Source organism: Corapipo altera, unplaced genomic scaffold, assembly GCF_003945725.1.
Source record: "Corapipo altera isolate COAL_440 unplaced genomic scaffold, ASM394572v1 0, whole genome shotgun sequence".
In the NCBI taxonomy this organism is placed as follows: Eukaryota; Metazoa; Chordata; class Aves; order Passeriformes; family Pipridae; genus Corapipo; species Corapipo altera.
The window spans coordinates 11575892-11597639 of record NW_020884872.1 but is presented as its reverse complement, the minus strand read 5'-3'; the positions used below and the strand labels follow the sequence as shown (position 1 = coordinate 11597639).

General features: G+C 40.5%; 1 protein-coding gene across 1 annotated transcript in view; it reads left to right on the top strand.

Moving 5' to 3' along the window:
- Nucleotides 1–231: 231 nt before the first annotated feature.
- IL1RAPL1 (interleukin 1 receptor accessory protein like 1) overlaps nt 232–21748 on the top strand; it is a 697887-nt gene continuing 676370 nt past the window's right edge. Inside the window, exon 1 of the mRNA XM_027636621.1 lies at nt 232–641. The gene's annotated coding sequence lies outside the window, so the exon portion shown is untranslated. The remainder of the gene's footprint in view (nt 642–21748) is intronic.

Genomic DNA, 21748 nt, shown 5'->3' with positions numbered 1-21748 from the left:
GGGGCAAGCGGACAACTAAAAATTTTTTTTTCCTTTCTTCTTTTCCGCGTCTGGAGAATTTACCCCCCCAAACCTCCCCACCATCTTTTTTTGTTGGTGTGGGGTGGTGGTTTTTTTTTTTGGTTTTTTTTTTTTTTTTTCCTGCGGTGCGGGTGCTAGGACCCGGCAAGCACACTCCCCCCGGCCCCCCCCGCAGCGCTTTCCCAGCACCAGGAAACCCCTCTGGACCGTCGCTCGCCGGATACTTGTGCGGGAAGCCGGGATCTGGCCCTCGGCGGCGCGCTGGGCGCGGAGCTGCCCGCGGGCGGTGCGGGGGCCCAGGCCGGCCGCCCCCTTCCCCCCTCCCCCCCCCAGCCGCACCTGGATGGTACCTCCCGCCGGCGACGCGGGCACTTTCTGAACTAGGAAGGAAGGGGCGACTCGGGGGGGGCGGGGGGGGCCGCCGAAGTCTGTATGGAATTACCTGCGCCCGCGGCGGAGCTGGCAGCGGTGGATGGATGGGCGCCGCGTCCGCGGCACTCGCGGCCAGCTCAGCCCCAGGAGTAAACACGGGGCTTCTCCGGCCGAGTGCGCAGTGTGGTGACCGGCACTCGCCTCGCTGACTGATCGCACCGGAGGGATATTTCGGGAGACTCCTGTGGGTAAGGTCATTTTATCCAGGCAAAAGCCCAGCATTTCTAAACTTGGTGGCGGGTGACTGAAATGGGCACTTTCGGGATTGCTGCATTACCCTGATGCGAGGGGGCTCCAGTCGCTATTGGTAGTTAAGTGGAATAACTGCAGTAGTTCTTCTGGTGAGTGCTTTTTGCGATAAATAAAAAAAAATTAATTAAAAATCTCCTCTCTTCTTCATGCACCCTCTGGATTTGAGGGAGTACTGTAAAAGCAAGGAGTCTTTAATTTTCCCTATTATTTATTTTTTTTTAATCTTCCCTGTTGTAATATATTTGACTGAAAAGGGTATGTGCTAATGAAGAAGCTCTCCGTGATGGAATCTAATTAGTATGAGCTCGGAGCCCATCCGTTGGTTAAATAAATGTTTCCAACTCTGTGCAGCGTTCTGCTGCATTTCATAGCTGCAATGGAGGTAGAGAAATCCTGCTCTTCAAGTTGTTAAACTTTAAGGTGGTGATCCTTATTGATCATGGTACAGTGCACTGTTGCTAAAGGGGTTAAATGCCACTGGTAATTTGGGATTGCAACTGTTCCTGCAAGGAAATTATTAACTGAGGGACAGTAAGGACAAAAAACCCCTCAGCTTGATAGTAGAGAAATACCGTAAATGTCACTAGCCTGAAAAATCTCTCATCCAGCTGCTCTTACAAAATATTTTTTTCACCCAATAACTTACCTACTGAAAGCTCAGACCACGTGTATGGGAGTTGGAAGATGTGCAAACAGAGATGCTATCTTCGGTATTTCGTACATACATGCATTTGGCTGAGGGACTGTGTGGGAATTCATTCCCGTTACTTGTGGTGTGAAGCGAGACAGGGAAAAAAAGGAAAGAAAAGATCATCTTCTTAGGAACAGAAGTGAGCAAGAAAACCACTTCAGCCTTTAAAGATTTAAAGGAATCCGAGCAATGCACATAGGTAGTCTTTCTCCGCTAAATCAGTTCTGATAAGAAGGAATGGGGGAAGGTTAAGGAATCGATAGTGATGACGTTGTGCAGTGCAATGCACTGCAATGCTAAAGTTACATGGTGTGTGTGAAAATATGTACCCTTATGTACTGCTGGTGGGTTCATGCATAATGGATGGAAGAAGATATGCAGATCTGTCTGTAGGAAGATGGATGTGTTTGTGCAAAGACGGCGATTATGTAACTTGATTACATCAGTGGCATCAGTCGCCGATAGTGGAATAATATGGTCCTATAGCGTATCGATCACTTGGGTTAACTTTGTGGCGCTCCCGGCAGCGGGGGATGGAGACCTGGGCAGAGGAGGGGAGATCCTTTCTCGGCTCCTGACAAGGGGTTTGCCTCTTGCAGGCTGCCTTTTGCATCAGCGTGCTGCTGGCGGAGTTTCCCGGGACAGGGAGTTCACGGAGGAGGAGGAGGAGGCTGCCGAGGCGCTGGTTCAGCCACACCCGGGGAGAGGGCTCCCGAAGAGCCCCTGCGAGGCTGCACAATGGTCCCATTGAGCAGCCCGGGCTGCGCGCTCCTCGGCAAGGTCACACCGCAACCTGGAACTTCGGTGCATGGCAACAGCTAAGCGAAGGAGGAACAAAGCCGAAATTAAAATTGATTCTCCTCCTCCCCCCTCGCCGTCGCCTACCTTCAAGCAAGTCATTCTGCTGACCCCTCTTCCAGTGCTCAAGGCAGCGCTGTCTATGCTTTGCCCTGAGTGTGAGCGCCCAGCATAGACAGCGTTGTCTCTCTCTCCGGGTGTGCAGTGAGTGACTGCCTCACAGCTTTGGCAGGGTGCTGCTTCAGCGTGTTAGAATACAGCGTGACTGACTTTAGAAAAAAGTACTGTCAGATACAACAGTCTAATATACCTGTTAGATTTACAGGAAACTAAAAGGTGGTCCATTAGCACATCTCAAGTGTCTCAGAAGTAAGGAGGTGAAGAGCAAAGGTGTAACAGGAGCCCCATCTGTTTAACTCTGATGGACTTTTTTAGCAAATTGTCCACGAAGGTAGTAGTATCAAGATATGCCTTAATACCCATTTTAGAATCCTGAATCGCTTTTCCTATCTGTTCAAGGGGAGGAGGAGAAAGAGCACTCCTTGAAGACAGATAAGCTCACAAAGGTACTGCTGAGGCCCCATACCTCTAACAGATGCATTTTCTGAAAAATGTAAACCTGATGAAATGTTAACTCAGCTGAAATGAGTGATCTTATCATCACTGACCTATGTCCTTCTCCACTTCACTCTGAATCCATTCTGACAAAATGCCACTAAAATATTTTTCGGTTAAGAAGAGATGAGAGCAGAGTGAGTTTTGCATCTCTTGATAAACATGATCTTCACATACCTACTAGATTTAATGCACTTTCAAACTCATGGTAATTCTACCCTACAACTAGCCTGAAAAATAATTTTCTCTGCTTCCCTGGAAACATCAGTATTTTAAAGCTGGTTCACCATTAGTTCATGACTATTTTCATATTTCTAGAGGATAAGTCTGGGTAAGCACTAATAAATCCTGCTAATGTAGTTTAGAGTTTGACATTCATAGAGTATACTGAGTAAATTGGAAAAAAAAGAATGTGAAGTTAACTCTGTTTCCATCCTTCAGGGGTCAGAATAACACTATGGCAACTCCTATGCATTGCTACAGCTCTTATGATTTTTAGACATGTCCATGGCATACTCTGTTCCGCCACACATAATTACAGGCATGCTCTTTCTATTGATTCCTTAAAAGACCCCTTGTGACACACAGGCTACATACCTGTACCACCCATCTTAAAGGAAAGCTCATTTGTCTACGGAAGGTGTTATAAAACTGGTGGTGTAAAAGAGTAGGCATTGACAATGTGGGAATGTATCACATGGTACATGTAAAGTACCATGCAGAATACAAGGATTTGCAAATTCAGGATAATAGAGGGTAGTAAGCAACCAAGTTTTATTTATAGATTAATTTTATTGTTGTTGTTAGCAATACTCGCTTGGTAAAAATAGAGGGTTTCAGCTCCTATCCAGTATCTGTTCAGTTTGCACCAGATGTAGCTTCTTTGAGAGGAAACTTTCATTGCCGAAGTAAAGCTGTAAATCACTCGGACAAATGAAGAGAAAATGTGAAGAGAAATATTTACATAAAACATTCCCAGGCTCCAAATCTCAGACCACTGAAAGCAGTGAGAGTTTTGCCACCCACTCCTTGCTGTCGCTGGAGAGCTGGCTTTTAAACAGCAGTGCATGAAGAATAATCTCAGTGCCTCCCTCTGAAAGAGCAGGCTTCTGACTGTCATTATCACTGAAGACAGTAGACTTGTTTTACTGCTGATAGGAAAATCTGAAACAGGGTAGATCTTAATGAAGCTTTTTTACTATTCGGTGCTGTTCTTGTAATGTATTCGGAGTACTTTCTGTGGCTATTATGTTGAACCCATTTATTAGAAAACAAACAAACAAAAAAAGGGATAACCCACTGAGGTTTTCCTTCAGTGTATTTGCACTTACAGAGAAGCATTTGGATATACTTCTGTGTTTCATAACAGCTGTGATCTTTAACGGCTGGGAATCTTTTTATTTTTATAGTGCACACTGCGTGATAATATATGGCAATTGAAACATCCAAGCTCTGATTAATATGATTAAAAGCTAGCAACTTATCTAGTGGTGCTGAAGTTGTAAAGTTTAATTATAGGGACACCATTTGCACAGCTATAGGTAAGGTTGTGTCAGCATTTCTATTATAAACCTCTGTCTTGTTTCCATCCATTGTGTCAGGGGTCCATGAAATAAGAAGAACCCACAGTAGAGACCATAATGGCTATTTTAGGTTACAGTCACGGCCTGTCAGGTTAGTAATTCATATGTCTCTTTAAGTCTTTATGTGAATGTCTACAGCAGCACCAAAGCAGCCATTATGCTCTCTCAGTTCAAGTGTATGCTTCTTTTTTTTTTTAAATGTAATTAAATATGAGGTGATGGACCACAGTGACTCAGGGGATCATTTAATGTGTCATTTTTTTTATGCACTTTCATATTGTTTTCATACTCCTAAAACAAAACCAGATAAAATGCAGCAATGAGTTCTACCTGTGACAGCTTAAAATTAATACACAGTTAGGTGAAAGCTCTTTTGAGGGGTGGGGAGGAAGGAGGGAAAAATGAAGATGAAAGCTTGTGGGTTTTTAATGTTAATATTCCAGCTTTGCATATTCCCCTGAGGTAGTCACATATGGAACTCCATCCTGCAGAAAAGGAAAATCCTATGATATTTGCCAAAGCTCTGTAAGACCAGGGCAAAGAAATCAGGTAGTGCTGATTCTCTGTTTTAACACTGAGTACTCCGTTTTTCTAGGTCTCACTGTACCTGTGTATTATAGGCATTCCTAGGTCATTTCATGGTGTTATACAGCACACTATTTATGCCTCAATAACCAGGTCTGAACAAACGAACCAAGGGTGTCAGTCTTATTGCTTCATGTTCTTAGAAATTTCATGTTTATAAGAACAGCACACAAACATACAGTAATCCTTCAATGGTTGTAGCATCGACTGCAGCAATTACAAAGAATGAAGTAAGAGAAAGGGAGAAGATGAAAATACTGAGATTTTTGCCAATGCAGGAGATACTATTTCCATTTTATTTTTTTTTACTTTTGGTAATAGTTTAGGAAATTCTCAGCACAGCTTCTGAAAAGAAATACAGAAACCTAACTCATGTGTCAACAAGATCTATACAATCTATACAGGTCTATACACTCAGCAGGCAGACAATGGGTAGTGCTACTTGGAGTTTGGATGGCTAGTGGCATCAGAAAGTTTTCTGTTCTTTGGTCCTTCACAGCTCTCCACAGTGAACAGAGCATTGTAAAAAAGGAAGAAGATGGAGACTAGCAGAATGGGTTAAAAAAGGGGGCAGAAAAATGTAAAAATATACAGACAATGGTGAAGTACCTACTCTCTCTTCAGAGATGTAATATATTTCTATATTCTTCTTATCTGTTCTTCACTAGTGAAACCCAGATGCCTAAAGTTGTTGCAGTTCCCAACTCCCACTGCTCTATTTTTTTTTTTTTGGGAATGCTTAAACTCTTCAGTATGAGGGCCATCACCTTTTTGTTTTCATACCCGTTTCCAGTCACACAATGAGACTGTGATCTCTCAGTTGAGGTAACTGGAGGTGCTTCTCCCTAAAATGATAAATTAGTGGCAGGGACATAAGAGAAAGAATGTCTTCTGTTAGCTGAAAAAACTGAAAAGACTGATAATTTGCGCAAATCAAATTTTCCTCTGACAAAGCATAAACCTTAGAATTTTCAACAAAAATGTCACAATGCTCTTACAAGACTGCCACTTAAAAAGCTAGTGCAACTGCCACATAAAACCTCAATATCTCAGTTCCTCTTTTAAGTTATTCCACTTAGTAATGTTTGTGCTTGGAGTGTCAGTAGCAATTTCTACTCAATCCCGACCAAGAGCTTAGACTGTTTCAAGGAAAATGAAGTCATAGCATGCATCCATTGTAATGTGCAGGGAAAGGCTTCTGCTGGTGAGGTTAGGAGGGAGCTTAACTGGCTGTGACCTGTCTGGTTTCCCAGACCAGTTGCCTCAGACTGAGAATTATTGTGCTTTAACGGTGTAAGGGACCTGTATGTACATTGTCCCTGTCTACATCCATTTGACAGTGGACCTTTACTGGATTTGACTCTGAGCTCAGATCATACGCCTCAGGGATAATTCCTACACCAAGATCTGTCGGTATAGTGGAAGACTTGGGATGGAGCCACAATGTCTGCACAGGAATGTGTTTGGCCAGGATGCTTTTGTGTGGCACTGATCCCTGGCAACAATTTTAGCCCTGTGTCTATCAGGTTGCTGTTCAGTGCACAGAATTTCAGGCTGGCAGCAGAGCACAGCTGTTACCATATAGCACCTTGGCATTTTGCATCCTCGGCTTTTCTGTAATGCTTTCTGGCTGTCTCCTCCCACATTAAAACTTCCCTCCCTCCCCACACAGGAAATCTTACCTTTACTCATTTTAGAATAACCTACCTAGAAATGCATGGCATTTCCTTTTCAGCAAGCTCTGTGTGTGATGGAAATGTGTCTGTGTATCAATCTATCTACACATTCAGTATACACAATTTATTTTGTTTAATATCTCATACAAAAGAGACAAGGCCTGTGAACTTTCTACTAGACATTTCTTTGGGGGATCCTGTAGCTGAAGGTGATGTGCTTAACACCAGTGCAAAATCAGGTTTGCTGATTGGCATTGTCTCTCTGCACATACATACATATTTAGTTATCAGAGAATCATAGAATATGTAAGTTGGAAGGGACTCATCAGTTTTATTAAGTTCAGCTCCTGGCCCTGCACAGGACAGCCCCAAGAATCACTCCATGTGCCTGAGGGCATTGTCCAAACACTTCTTGAACTCTGTCACGCTTGGTGCTGTGACCACTTCCCTGGGGAGCCTGTTCCAGTGCCCAGCAACCCTGTGGGTGAAAAACTTTTTCCTGATATCCAGCCTAAATCTCCCCTGACTCAGCTTCATGCCATTTGCTCGAGTCCTGTCAATGGTTATGACAGTGAAGAAATTGGAACCTGCCCCTCCTCTTCACCTCACAAGAAAGTTGTACCTGCAACGAGGTCTCCCCTCAGTCTCCTCTTCTCCAGGCTGAACAGACCAAGTGCCCTCAGCTGATCCTCATACGGCTTCCCCTCAAGGCCCTTCACCATCCTTGTGGCCCTCCTTTGGACGCTCTCTAATAGCTTAATGTATACTTTCAGGGATCATTTTTGTTGTTTGTCACTAGAGGAGAGTTATGTACATGTACACACGTAGAAATACATATACCTGCTTATGCACGTTGCTTACATATGTGTTTACTTACATACCTATGCATTTACTCACTTGCACACACAGAGAAAGACTGAGACCAAGCCATAAAGAGGAAGTGCACTAGTTATTTCTTATTCTAAATGTAGGAAACAAAGCATCATTCAAACATACCATGACATGGTAACTGGATTTGGGGGTCGATTTAGTATCAATATATTTTTTAATGATCTGTAAATGTAACTGATTTGAAGACAACACAAATTTATTTTGGAATACCAAAGCAGAAACCTGCTTTGAAAGGACTATCAAAGATCACCACTAGGGCTATAGATATCATCTATAACTTTAGAAGTATAAATGATAAAACTTAGGAAGATACAATCTGAATCTTTCCTGTATACCTTTCCAACAGAAGAGATGCTATCAAAAATCTCCTGTCCCTTGCTATGGAAAAGTTCAAATAGAGTGTTTGCTCAGTTCACAGCAGAAGAAAGCTATATATGTTATAAAAGGAATGTAAAGCTTTGTTTAGTATTTTTTGTGTAACATTTAGCAACAGTTGACTCTCATATTCAGTATGAATAATGGGTCTGCCTGTGGTCACTTCTTATCCAGAAAGCTATTAAGAAAGGAAAAAAGGACTGAAGAATGGCAGCAAAGTGAAAAGTTTTCCACATGAAAAGATTCCTATCTGAGGAAAGAGATGAAGGCTTTGTTTTATTCATAAAAAAAGAGGAAGATATAGTGTGGGAGAACAGGTGATGCAGTGGGAAATACTGAAGGCTATTGAAAGATAGTTTTGGTTCTCTTAAGTATTGTTTTTCTGATGACCAATAAAATTTAATTGTGAAAAAGTAAAGGAAAGCACTCCTTTACATAGTTTATTTAAATCCTTTGTCTCTAGGATATATTGAAGAAACAGCTCTAGTAGAATAGAATAGCTTACTAGAAACAAAATTTTGAAATTTTGCATTGTAATGGATACCTAGTTAAGATTATCAACCTGTATAACAGATAGTTAGGAGGTTATCACCCTGTGTACCCCAGTTATAGTGTAATCAGTGGATGTATGTGTCTGTGATTTTGGAAACGTTAAAGAATGCTTCTTCTAAAGGATTTGTTACTGGCTTCCCTTGGAGGTCTGCTGTCTGACTAGATGGACTGTTTGTTCTTGTAACCATTACCTGTTCATTTTACAAACCCAGCAGTTATGGTACTGGTTAATAAAGATTTTATTAATGCTGACTGGGCAGCCTAATTTTGCTGTTTTAAGTCCTCATTACTACAGTCTTGATCCAAAACCCACTGAGGAAAATGGAAAGAAGCCCACTGCACTCAGTAGGTGTTGGATCAATCTTCATCTTTATCATCTAATTTCCTAATTTTTGTCAATTTCTGTGAAAAAAAAGATTATACTACTTCTTATCTTTAATAAGAATAGATTAGATTGATTAGAAAAAGAAAATCTTGTAAACTTTAACAGAATTCAATAAAGCTTCACTATGTTCTTGACATCATAAACAGTCTCATTAATTTTCATCATTTAAGGATATGCAACTTTCATATTTTGTTTCTTCATTGAAAGGAATGTCTAGATTCTTAAAAGATTGCCACACCATCCTTGGTCTGTGGTGCTTTCAGTTGTTGTGATGGGAAACTTGTAAAGCTCTTTAAAATCACTCACTAAAAATATATGCGATATTAAGGTACATGCTGAGCTCATTAATCAAATTAGAGATATTTTTCAATCTGTGGTTAGTTTAACTTATCCTCCTTCATATTTCTTCCTCTGTGCTTTATATATAAATTAATGTATAATATATATAATAATGTATATTCTGTCAAAGGACCAGCACATGGCTCAGTGGACAGACACTATAGTTCTGCTTATGGCTGTTCACTTACAAGGGATGTTCCTTAATTAGTGTTTTTTCTTGATTGTGTCCATTGGTAGTATCACTTAATGCTTAAAACTTTCATATTAGCTAATGCAATGTATGTCTTTTATTCTTTGGCATCTGAAATCAGTCCCTTTCACTAGTTCCAAATATTCCTTCTCTGTAAAACTTTACTAAACGTGTCAATGCTTCAGTGTCCTGTCTCTAAACTCTGAAAGATGTAAGCACCTTCTGTCTTCTTGTCTTTTTGCGTGTTTCATCTATTTGTAATATAAACTCTTTGTTTAATATTTCTATTTTATTATATATGAAGTAGGGTTAGAGAAAAAGTTAATATCTTCTCCCTACCTAAGTGGAAATTCAGTTTTTTGTCAGCCCTTGAAAATCATAGAAAGTATTTGCTTTCTTGCAGCCTCCAGAAAAGAAGTGATTTCCATTTTGGTTGGAGGGTAGGTTTTTTAATATTTTCTATTTATTTAGTACTTAGATTTTGGGAGAATTGAATCAAAAGATGCCATTTTAGAGATAAAACTTTAATGAAAACATTTTCTTCTCAGTAGAAAATTAATTAGGGAATATAATTTCAGAGGATTTAATGCAAGTTCTTAGCAGAACAGGACTCTCAGCTAAGGTCTTTAGGTGCTAAATAATACAAATATGAAAATAGTACTGTGAGTCATACTGCTGGGGGTGGCTGGGTCAGCTGCCTGTTTCCTAAATACTAATCAGTCTTTTTAATTTAAGATTACCTCACTATTCATCTTCTTTTTTTCCCATGTTGTCTGAATTAATTGCATATTAAATATGGATGGGCATGAATCAAAGGTAGCTTGTGTTTTTCCTTTTTGTCAGGGTTCAGGTGTAACCCATGTAGTTAACAGAACAAAAATGTTAATAGTACTAGGTCTTTCAGATTTTGCTGCTGAACTTTGACCCTGTGTTTGCTCTTATTCATCAAATCTTAATCCAGTGCCCGGGGCTTTGTGGGAAAGGATGCTGTTGGTCTCAGTGTGTAGATTTGGGAATCTTCAAATCTTGGCAGTGAGGTTCTCTTATTTCATGCAGTGCATTCCTTGTTGGTGCAGAGCCATCAACTGCTGCGTGCTCACAGGTGCTGACTGCCTTTGGGAAGAGCAGCTTTCCCAAAGGGAAAGATGAAGCAGGGCAGCTCCTGTTTCTGTGGGAGATAATCCCAGAGGTGAGGGGATCTTGGGTTTCGTATATGAAACCTCTGCTGTTTGTTCCAGGTCTTGTTACTGGAATTGACAAGCTGTGCTCAGTGCCATCCACTGGGCTAATTCCAGCTGACGGCTTTCGACCACGGCTGGACCGCAGAGCTCCGCGGTGACACTGGCGGCATTTCCCCATCCCAGGAATGCCCCAGCCAGTGGGCTCCGTGCCCGGCACAACCTGTCGCCTGGAGACTCGTGGTTTCCATAGCTTTGCTTAATAGAAGACGTTTTTGTCTGCTCGGAAGATCCTTGTGTTTGCTGATTTGGAATAATACTAAGTGAAGCAAGGGTAAACCGATTTCATGCAGAATCTCCTGTCAGAGCTCTGTGTTTCATCAAGAATGATCTTAAGAGTAACTCCAGTGAAGCTATTTCATTCGGCTTGCCAGATTGAGTCCAATATGAACCTTCAACGTAGATATTATTGCATTAATTTTAATGAATAAAGATCACAGACGTATTACTTATTTAATTAACATAGCAAAACCCATTGTCAGTGGGCAAAGAAGTTATATTGCGCAGCCTCTCTAATGCAATCACAAGAGTATTCTTTATGACTATGAGAATATAATTTTCTTGTTAAAAAGCTTTGATGTTTCTTTAAATATATAAAAATACAGGATATGTATAAGGCTTGCCAGCCATCTCAAATGCCTTGTGTCAAAATGAATCCTTTAGTTTTAATTTGTGTTTGTTTTGATGGGTTTTAAAAAATTCTGATGTATATATACAAGCATATTTATAAATATAAGCAGAGGTATATGTGTATATACATAACTTTTGTTATAAAATCATAGGTGTTAATATTGAAAATACAACCATTATGTCAATTTTCATATGTTACTTTTACCATTATTGTTGTCATTTTATTTGCACAGTTATGGGCTGTTTAGCCACTAGAGTTTTGCTTTTCTTGTGCTTTGCTGCCTGGTTCAACTCACTGTTAGACAGAAAATACTCCTTTAATTTGTTCCTATGGAATTCAGGAGCATTGTGTTGAACATTCGTCTACTCCACCAAGACCCACTGAGCAAAGTCTCACCTGTGTGTCTGGTTCAGACCTACATGTGCTTTTTCATCCAAACTCCTTCATGCATTACCACATGGGTTGCTTTAAAGTTTCTGCAAGTCGAGGAGTCAAGAAGCCACCAGTCAACTGAAGGACAGTATCTTGACATGTGCAAGACAGGCAACTGTCTTGTTAGTCCTGAATTCATAACTCAGGGGGAGTCTGTGTTTTGTAATAGGGGAAGCTATGGGCAGTACATCTCATAGGTTGGCAGGAACTGCTTGCTGTGTAAAGCTGTGTAGATGGCTTTAGATTAATGCAGGAGTCAAGATTTTAACATATACTTTGGTGTGTTTAATCCCACACTGACGCAGACGATGAAAATCATTGCTTGAACACAATATATTTAGACAGACTGTGGTTTATCTAATAAAAAAACCTGAATGTGAAAATGCAAACATAATTAGTCTAAAGTGTATCAGGCTGTATTAGTGCCACCTGAAATACAGAAATAAGTGAATTTATTGCTTATTTGGCAGGAACTATGGTTCTACAATCCTCACTTCTATTGTTGTTTTGATGCTGTGATTTGAACCCCTCTGAATGCTCTGAAATAAGCTTTTGGCTTTATGCTTTTTTTTAATGAATGGAGGTGACTGAATGTTCAACTAGAGACAGTTGCCTATAACATTACCTTGTATTTTTTCTATCAAAATTGGCACAGTATTCTTAGCTTAAAAATGAAGGTTTTTTCCTTTTTTTATTATTTTACTGGAAATTTATAGTTTAAGATTATTGCAGGATAGAGGAAAATAGTACAATAAGACAATCATACGAATTTTTGCCACCCAAAACCTTTTGAGGATTATCTGTTAAGGCTTTAAGAAAAAAAGGAAAAAAAAAACCTCACACAACTTCCCCCGGTGACAATGGAAAGGGTCACACCAGAAAAAAAGACAAATTTTTGTAATTAAATTTAGAGGAACATCTCTTTAAGACCAGAATTTTTTTACAGTGCAAATTGTCTTTCTTGTTATCTTAGAGGGCACAGAGTCCCTCTTACTATTTAAAGCTTATTTTTAAAATAGCTTCAGTATGAAAGGGCCCACTTTTTGCTCAGTCTTTAGCAAAGAGTAAAGTTAAACATACACTGTCCAGCAATACTCACTTTCCTTTAGATGGTCAGAAATAGTTAAAATATAGCAGAGAGCACTATCATTAATCTCAGTATCAAAATAGTATATACTTCTAGGGAATTCCATAAAATTTAGTTTATGGAACTCAAAAGTTTTATAACCAAGTTGTTGGGATTTGACGTATGGAATGACTGATTTCAGCAGGAGGTTTTGTTTTGGTGATGTCAGGAATTCTAGTTCACTTTTACTGTTACATGATCTGTATTGTGCATAGCTTTTGTGGTGAATACATGCATGAAACAAGAACTACTTTATCAGTTTCTATGATCAAATGCAGACTTCATTTTCTCTGGCTGTACACACCTCTCACTTCTCTTTTTAGTGAACATTAAATTTTACTTGGAAACAAATCCATAGGGGAGAAAATATCCTTAAATGGTCCTGTATTTTATGTGCTTTGATACATAAATACATGATGTGATACAAGAATTAGCTTCAGAAATGTGGAATTTATTTATCAGTTGAACCATTCTAGCTGTCACCAGTCACAAACTGTGATTGTGACTCCCTTCTGCACACGTTGCCTACCTTATACAAAAATTCTGTATTTACAAAATTCATTGTTCCTGACATTTCATACCCCAGTTGGACAATTAGCTGCCAGTTAAAATAGCAGGAGCTCTCCAATTGTATTTTGTGACAGGTTTTGACAAAGTTCAACTTCTTTCTAGAGGCACATTGTGAGCTGGCAGTGCCTGGCTGACGGGGAGCGTGTCAAGTGCCGCAGATGGGCAGGCACAGGATGTGCAGGCAGTGTGGAAGGGTGCTTGGAAAGCCATGGGCAGTGGTCAGCAGAGCACTGCCTTCCCATCTAGTGCAGCCCTGTAGTTACCACATGTGCTGTGTAACAGCTAACAGGTATGGGGAAGGCTGCTCTAAGACAGATGTTAAAGAAAGGCTATTAATAATTAAAAAATTGATAGTACTTGGTATCGGTCAGTAGTCTCTGGTGTGACTTTGGGTTGATCACATAATCCTTTCTGTGGCATACATTATCCCTAGACAGAGATCCTTGCCTCTTTGGCCGATGTTAAACCTTGGCTTAACATCAACTCCCAAGTGAAGGAGAGGGCTTGGCTGGGAGGCTGACATCCACTGCAGCTCTCTGGGGCCAGCTGGCTTAGGTGGCAAGAAGGGGGGCAGCAAACTTGTGCTGGTTTTGGCTGTGATAGAGTAAATTTTCTCCAAGGGGTGGAGAGCAGCTCATGGACATACTGCCTTACCCTCTCAAACAGGTTAGCCAGGACTCTACAGTATTTGTCATTTGGCCTTGGGTTCCTTCTCAGTCACCTGCAGTGGAATCCTACTCTTAGTTATTACTATTACTATTGGTTTTTTATTGTAGCATTTGGGGGTTATTTTCAGTTGTGTGAAGTGCAGCCTCCCCTGCATGATAGTTTTTTCAGGCATAAAACTGGTAGTAGATATTGTGTGTCCTAGGCTATGTGAGGGATAAGCTTAGGGATAGAATGGTATCAGAGGACTGTTCAATACAGACCAAACCAAGTCTGTCACCTTGGTATCAGAGGCGGTCGATGGAGTGAACTATCTTCCCTCACCTGTTGACTCCAAGCAGAAACCAGCAGTGAACTCACACAGTGCAGGGGAGATGATCCATGAGAGGAGTTTACTCGAGGACTGCGTTACTTTGCAGTGCAGACATATTGTCTGACTTCAATTCCCACAAGCAGAATGGGGTGATAGCACTTCTCACCTCACTGGCACACTAAGGGAACAGACACATTAGAGGCTGTGAGATGTTAAGATACGGTAAGATATGGTGTTTTGCAGTGTGATGAGAGTGCAAAAGACAGACTTCTGTCTGAGAAGATGGATGAGTTTCCTTCAGTAAAGCATTAATACATGCTGTATTCTACTCCTGAAATGTGAGCTAGTAGTCACAGGCTCTGCAATTGTTTCTAGGGATTTTTTTATGCAGATGGTACTTTCTGATTATCACACTGTAAGACTCATGCACACATGAAAGAGAAGAGTGAAATGGAGAGGGGTAATCTAACTGAATATGAAGAGCATATTTATAAGCAGATTTTTTTTGCTTAGGTAAATAAGCTCACTCTTACCTTACGCATTTGAGCTCAGTCTGGCTATATATGAGTTTATACGATGTCTATGCCTCTTTTATTTATTGCCCTTTGAAAAGCCTCAGAAACGTGACTGCCATCACTAACATACTGTTGAGAAAGGTCCATGTGGAGCTTTGTACTCCCTGTCTGGTTGGGCAGGTGTGTGTCTGCTGCTCTCTGAATCAGGATTGGGAAGGCAAAAGGATCTCCAGTGCAGGTCCCATTTGGGGAATCACCCTGTAACACAGGTGCTTCTCAGAAGTAAGCTACAAAGCTTCTTGGTCTTGTACACTCCTTTCCACAAATTGTCCTGCCAAAAAAGGGCCAGTGAAGCAAAGATTTGGTGAAATAATTCCATTTGACACAGCCATATTTCCCATTTGTAGGACTGCACTGCACTCGACACTCAGCAGATCGTGTTTGTTCAGCAGATTTCAATTAAAGGTGTTAGTGCTTTTAAAGGCCAAGCTGGACTTCTTCCAAAGCAGGTTTTTTATTTTCCTCTCCATACATAGCTCCATAAAATGTCTTTGTACGGACAAAATGTGCATCTGCCTATACCCTTAGAAAGCTTTTATGATTAAGTTGTGGAAGAAATTCTTTTACCTTACCCTGTCTGAATGGGCAATAGTGTATGCTTGAGAGGAAGCAGACATTGAGGTTAGGGTTTGGATGGGAATAGGGATTTTAATGTTAGTGGAGGAATTATTGTTATTTCTGTCTATTACAAGATTGCCCATAAATGCCCAGTTGCCATTTCTCTCTGTTATAAATGCTCAGAACCTGCTCCACACAGCTTACAAGAGAGAGAAATTGGATAGGGGTAGCTGGGGAACACAAGGTGATAACCAAACCATATTGGAAACACTTGACAGTAGCCATCAGCTACTGCTTCCTTCTCAATTTTTCGTAGGCATCACAGTGGAGGAGGGTTTTGAAGGAACAGAGGATGGAGATCTTCATCTTTTTAGTCTGCTTGAATGATTGAGAAGGCTATAAAAAGCCACCCCAGGCTTAATTTTGTAGCAGCCAATTCTCACAAATTGTCTGTCTCTAGGAAGAACACAAAGCTTCTACAATGCCAGGCCACCTGCAGATGTCGCTTAAGAAAAAACAGCCCAGTTTTCTTTGGACTATCAAAACAAATGACTTGCTTGAAATGGTCCTGATTCTGTAAGGTGATTTTAGCTATGGAAGAAGAAATTTCTGCAAAAATTTCCATGAGCCTTTTGGAATTCTGTATAATAATACTTTCCTCTATCAGTGAAATCCCAGTATTTTAAATTTAGAAAGTACAAAACTATCACTAGGGAGGAAGTAAACTTAATTTTATATTACAGAGTATTCATAGTATTTAAATAAAATATTTGGGCTCTTAGTTTGAATTTGGACTTTTGACCTCATATTATTAAGAAAATTTTAGTCTACTTGAATTTAAAGGATTTTTAATTTTTAATGCAGACTTTGTGTCATTTTACTTTCTTAATAATCAGAAGGTCACATGGTATCAAATGTAACCCCTTATGACAATCTAAATTGAATATATCATTATTACCTTTATCAATCAAAAATAATTAATTGAATTGTGAATATTGCTCATAGATCATAATGTCTGCTTCTGAAAAATGCATAAATTGTCCTCCAGTAGCCATAGCCAGACTAGACAGGAGTTGTAAAAGAAATTTGTAGAAAGATGTCTTCAAAATGATGGATGTTTGCACAGTAAAGCTGAGTAAGAAGGCAGCTGTTCAAAGCACCTTTTAAATTTTTTTGTTAGATCTTTTTTTAAAAAATACAGTTTTCTATTTCTAGCATGAATTAACATAATTCACACCTGAGATATATTTAATTTCTTTATTTCTGTCTAGTTATTTCCATATAAGACAGGACACTATTTGGACATAATACTAAGCACTACATGAATTTATAGCTTCATTTTCCTGGTGCCACATTGATTTTTACCCAAATACAGTAAAATTATTCAGTATATGAGTGATTCCTGAAACCAATTATCTTAATATATGAACTGATTCTTAGGAAGAGAGGACAGAGCCTCATTGTTATGCAGTCCCTACTTCCTCTTAAAACAGTTTTCTTTTAAGTCTGTCCTTTTACTCTGTTTTCTACTTTCAAGGCCAAAATAATTGCTGTACAGCTCAGATTCAGTGCCCTTTAAGTGAAATGGCTTTTCTTCTGACTCATGTCTGTTTCCTGATGGTACACAGAAAGCAGTCATAACTTCTATTCTAGTTAGACTTCTATTCTCCTTATGTGTTTTACAAGCTGTCGTTGCACTTGTGATCTGAATTCATCCTTTTGAGAATATTGACCAGAAGCCTCTGGATTATGCCAGAATAGGTCTTGCTAGTGTCACATGCAGCAGCTCTCCCACGCATCTGTTTTAAAATGCAGATGCTAAATTTGCAGCTGTTCAGTGATGTGCCCTTCTGATTTGTCACTTAAAATATTGTACTTATTGCATACAAGTTTTCTCACACCCAGCATGTAACAGTGTTCTGTTTTACTGTGGTTCTGTGGCTGCCCCAGCCAATCTGTAATGCTTTACCACTCTAACTAATGTACGTATTTAATGCAGAGAATCTGCCTAGAATCTGAATAGTAGCCAAAAGCATTGCCCTCTCTGCTCCTGTAAGTGTCCTTAGCAGTGGTCTTTCTTCTGGCAATGTGGGGAATGATATTAACTGTTCATAGCTTAAGACAGCTTAAAAATTGATCCTGGTACCAGAAGGATAGACTATTTCATAGCATATATTACACAGGACATCATGGTGACTACTAATATATAGGTATGCAAGACTGAACAGGTCAGTTTTACTCATAGAATATGAGTACATTCACTGAATCACCAGAAATAGTGATATGTGGGAAGCTGAGACCTCATTGAATATATCTTATCTTACCATAACAAGACGCTGTATTTCTCATTGGTTCCTGTAGTTATCAGATTCTATTTAAAAATCCCCTCCTCTCAGCTGTAAAACCGTGCCAGCAAATCTGGCATTTTAATGCAAGTCACAAACACAACTAAGAAAAATTCTGATTCTTTAATTTCATACTTACAGCAACTTCACATGGCATATGTGTAGAGAGGCAATACTCAGATACTTCGTTATTAAAAAGACAAAAGAACAATCCACCTGGCATAGAAAGAGTATTAGCTTCCAAAGAAAGGAATTCTTGGAAAGTCCTGTGGTGGTAAAGTGTAATATCGGCATGATTTTAAATATAAAAAACCCAGGGTTTGGCTAAGTTTAGCTAGGAGTAATGTAAATAAGTTTTTATAGAGCAGTTGTGGCAAACCCTGAGTTTGGTATCCTAATATTTCATTTATGGCTCCTCAGCCTAATAGCCTCATCATAAACCAAATTTATATGAAAAAACCCTCCATCTTACATGCAATTAAGCTTTACTGAGGATGTAAAATTACAGCATAGCCAACGTGAAATAGGATAATAGATGGCAGTGACATCTGTCAGACTCAAGGATAAAACTACATTAGGAACCCCCAGCCTTGATAGTGTTGTCTCAGATTTCCATAACCAGTGTTAAAAAATGCAGTTATGTTATGCACTTAGTGTTTCAGAATGGGCTTCAAGTATAGGAGTGAAGCTAGGAGGGGGTATCAAATAATTTTAAATAGTGCAATTAAGGTGCCAGAAACCATCTGGAGAAGCAGCCGTGCCTGTAGTGGTGAATACAACAGAGCCATGGACCACTTCCTGGCCCTGACGCCGAGTGACAAGGCCAGGCCATATTTATGCTCTGTAATTTATGGCCTAAAGGAGTAATCCTATGAGGAAGGCTCCTGGTGCATCATTATTAGGTTTTGGGAGAGTTTTTGTTTGTCTTTTTCAGCTGAAGATGTTGGGCACTGTTGCAGCCCACCAGACCGGTGTTTGCACAGCATAATTAGAAGAATTGTGTGTTGTAACGGGATGACGTGCAGGGATGTTTGTGGGCAAGCCCTTGTGGGGTGTTGGTCGGGGAGTCTGTAGGGCAGAGGGACTCTTGTCCTGACTGATGCTTGCCTGGTGCTACCCCCTGCACCCTGCCTGCCTCAGTTCCCCCAACCCACAGCTATGCCAGGGAGTGTGCCAGCAGGGAAGCAGGGGGAATGGCTGCAGATCAAGCACTTGAGTTTTCTTCCTGGCTTTATTTCATCTAGTACTGGTGCAACCAGGCAGTCTACTTGGCTTGCAAAGATATAATACGCAGTTAGTTTAAAAAGGACGACAGGACACCAACCCCACACCACTTACACATCAGAAGTTCCAAGTTAATAACTCCCAACATACTATAATTAATTAGAGTAAAAAAAGCCCCAGAAATTATAATGTGCCACAGAAAGAGAGCAGGAGAAATCAAGGGCATTAGGGTTGTTCTAGTATATAGGTGGTGCAACAGTGAGAATAGTGACATAAAAATCTTTATTAAAGTAAATTAAGAAGTTTAAAAGAAGAAATTACTAACGCTATAATATAGGAACAAGTCCCATGTTGCACAAAAATGGTATAATTTTTCTTCATTAATGGGTAAGATGGGAAAGGACACATAGGAAAAAGCAGTCCAGAAACAATATGTTGTTAACTACATCAGACCAAGGAGAGCCAAATGAGACACATCTAGATGGGAAGCACCTTCACAGGCCCTTCTGTCTCATCATTGGGCACATAGCAAAAATAGCTCTTCTCACTAATCTCAGGTATATTTAATCAGCTAGGCAAAGGTGTATTCATCCTGGCACAAGATGTAATAATTGCCTGAGGAAGCAGCAGGAAGGATTGCTTTAAGGCTGCTATTGCAGAAGTGTGGAGGAGCTAGCCAGGGGTGAAACAGTATTTCCAGAAGAGGAAGACCACTGATTTTTCAGGCTTATGGCTTCTTCTCCTCCCCTTAGCTAAAACTATTTTGCACTTGCTAGTAGTAATACACCCATGCCACATGAGTCTCCCCCAGACACTAACTGAAGAAAAATGACAGGAAAAAGATGTTCGTTAAATTTTATTTTGTTTTGATTTTACTTTGCACTGCAGAAATTAATATTGTGCATTTAGTCAAGTTAATAAATGTGAGGTTATCATATTCACAACATTTACACATAATTTTGAATATTTTCAAGGTAAACAACATCCACATTTCCATATCATTAAAGAAAACAAACTACATAGAGAACACAGGAAATTAGTATGTTTCCCCAAGTAGTAATTTCTTTTCTAGTTCGCACAGATGAGAGAGGATTTATATTGCTCAATGAAGGAAAGTTTAAACCACTCTTGTATACAAACAAAAGGAGAAATGTTATATTGTAGATGAAATATAATATTCTCTGTATATGAGATTCCAAAGATAATTAATGCACTTCTCTCTTAGAAATAATTTCTTAAAAATTCATAAAAATAAAGAATAGAGTCCTCTAAAGATCAGCTAAGGAAAAACAACAAAACCAAACAAACCTGTCTGCTCTTGTGCTGGGTGCCTAAGCTCCTCTGTCACTCCCCTCCTGAGCTGCATGGGAAAGAGAAGATAAAATGAAAGGCACAAGGCTTGAGATAAAGACAGGGAGAGATCACTCACCAGTTACTGTCACAGGCAAAGCAGACTCAAATTGGGGAAATTAACTGAATTTATTACTGGTTGAATCAGAGTAGAATGATGAGGAATAAAACCAAATCTTAGATAAAACCTTCCCCTCGCCACTCCCTTCTTCCTGGGCTTAACTTAATTCCCGATTTCTCTGCTTCCTCCCTCCCAGTGGCACAGGGGGACAGGGGATGGGGGCTGTGGTCTCTGCTGGTCCTTCCTCCTCACATTCTTACCTTATTCTAGAGTGGGGTCTCTCCCATGAGGGACAATCCTCCATGAACTTCTCCAATGTGAGTCCTTTCCATGGGCTGCAGTTCTTCACAAACCACTCCAGTGTTGGTCCCTTCCATGAGGGGCATTCCTTCAGGAAGAGACTGGTCCGATGTGGTCTTCTCTCTCCATGGGTCCACAGTTCCTGCCAGGAGCCTGTGGGCCTCCCACAGGGTCACAGTCTCCCTGGGGCATCTGCCTGCTCTGATGTGGGTTCCTCCATGGGCTGCAGATGGATCTCTGCTCCACTATGGACCTCTACGGACTGCAGGAGAACAGCTGCCTCACCATGGTCTGCACCACAGGCTGCAGGGAAATCACTGCTCCAGCACCTGGACTACCTTCTCCCCCTCCTTCCCTGACCTTGGTGCCTGCAGGACTGGCTCAGCCTGGGCCAGCAGTGAGTCTCTCTGTCTTGTGGCTGGCTGGCTTTGGCTCTGTCTGACAAGGGGAAGCTTCTAGCAGCTTCTCAGAGAAGCCACCCCTGTACCACCCCCCATGACCAAAACTTTGCCACACCGACCCGATACAGGTGGGTTAGAGTGAATGTTGCTGTGGGTTGAATGGCAATTAATCTGAATGTCAGAAAAAGTTCTCCATTACATTAGTTGCACTGGGCTCTGTGTACCTTAGCACTTCTGTTTGAAGCAATACCACAGTCCTGAAGCAAATCCCTTGGTTGTTCCCTCTTCTCACGTGCTGGTTCAGTTTCCAGGGCAGCTTGTGGATCATGCAAGACAGGTGACCTTATAGAGAGAAGCCATTGATGGCTCCCTCCACTTCTGCATCAGGAGAGGTCAGATTCCCATCAGGCATGCATGGATCGAACCCTCAGACTGAACTTCCCAGCAACCACATGATTTGATCTAATTATTGTTTCACTCTCTGCCAGGAAATAGCTGATAATATGGAAGAGTTTTTTTTGTTATTGTTGTTTTGTTTGTTTGGGGTTTGGGGGATTTGCTGTTGTTGGTTTT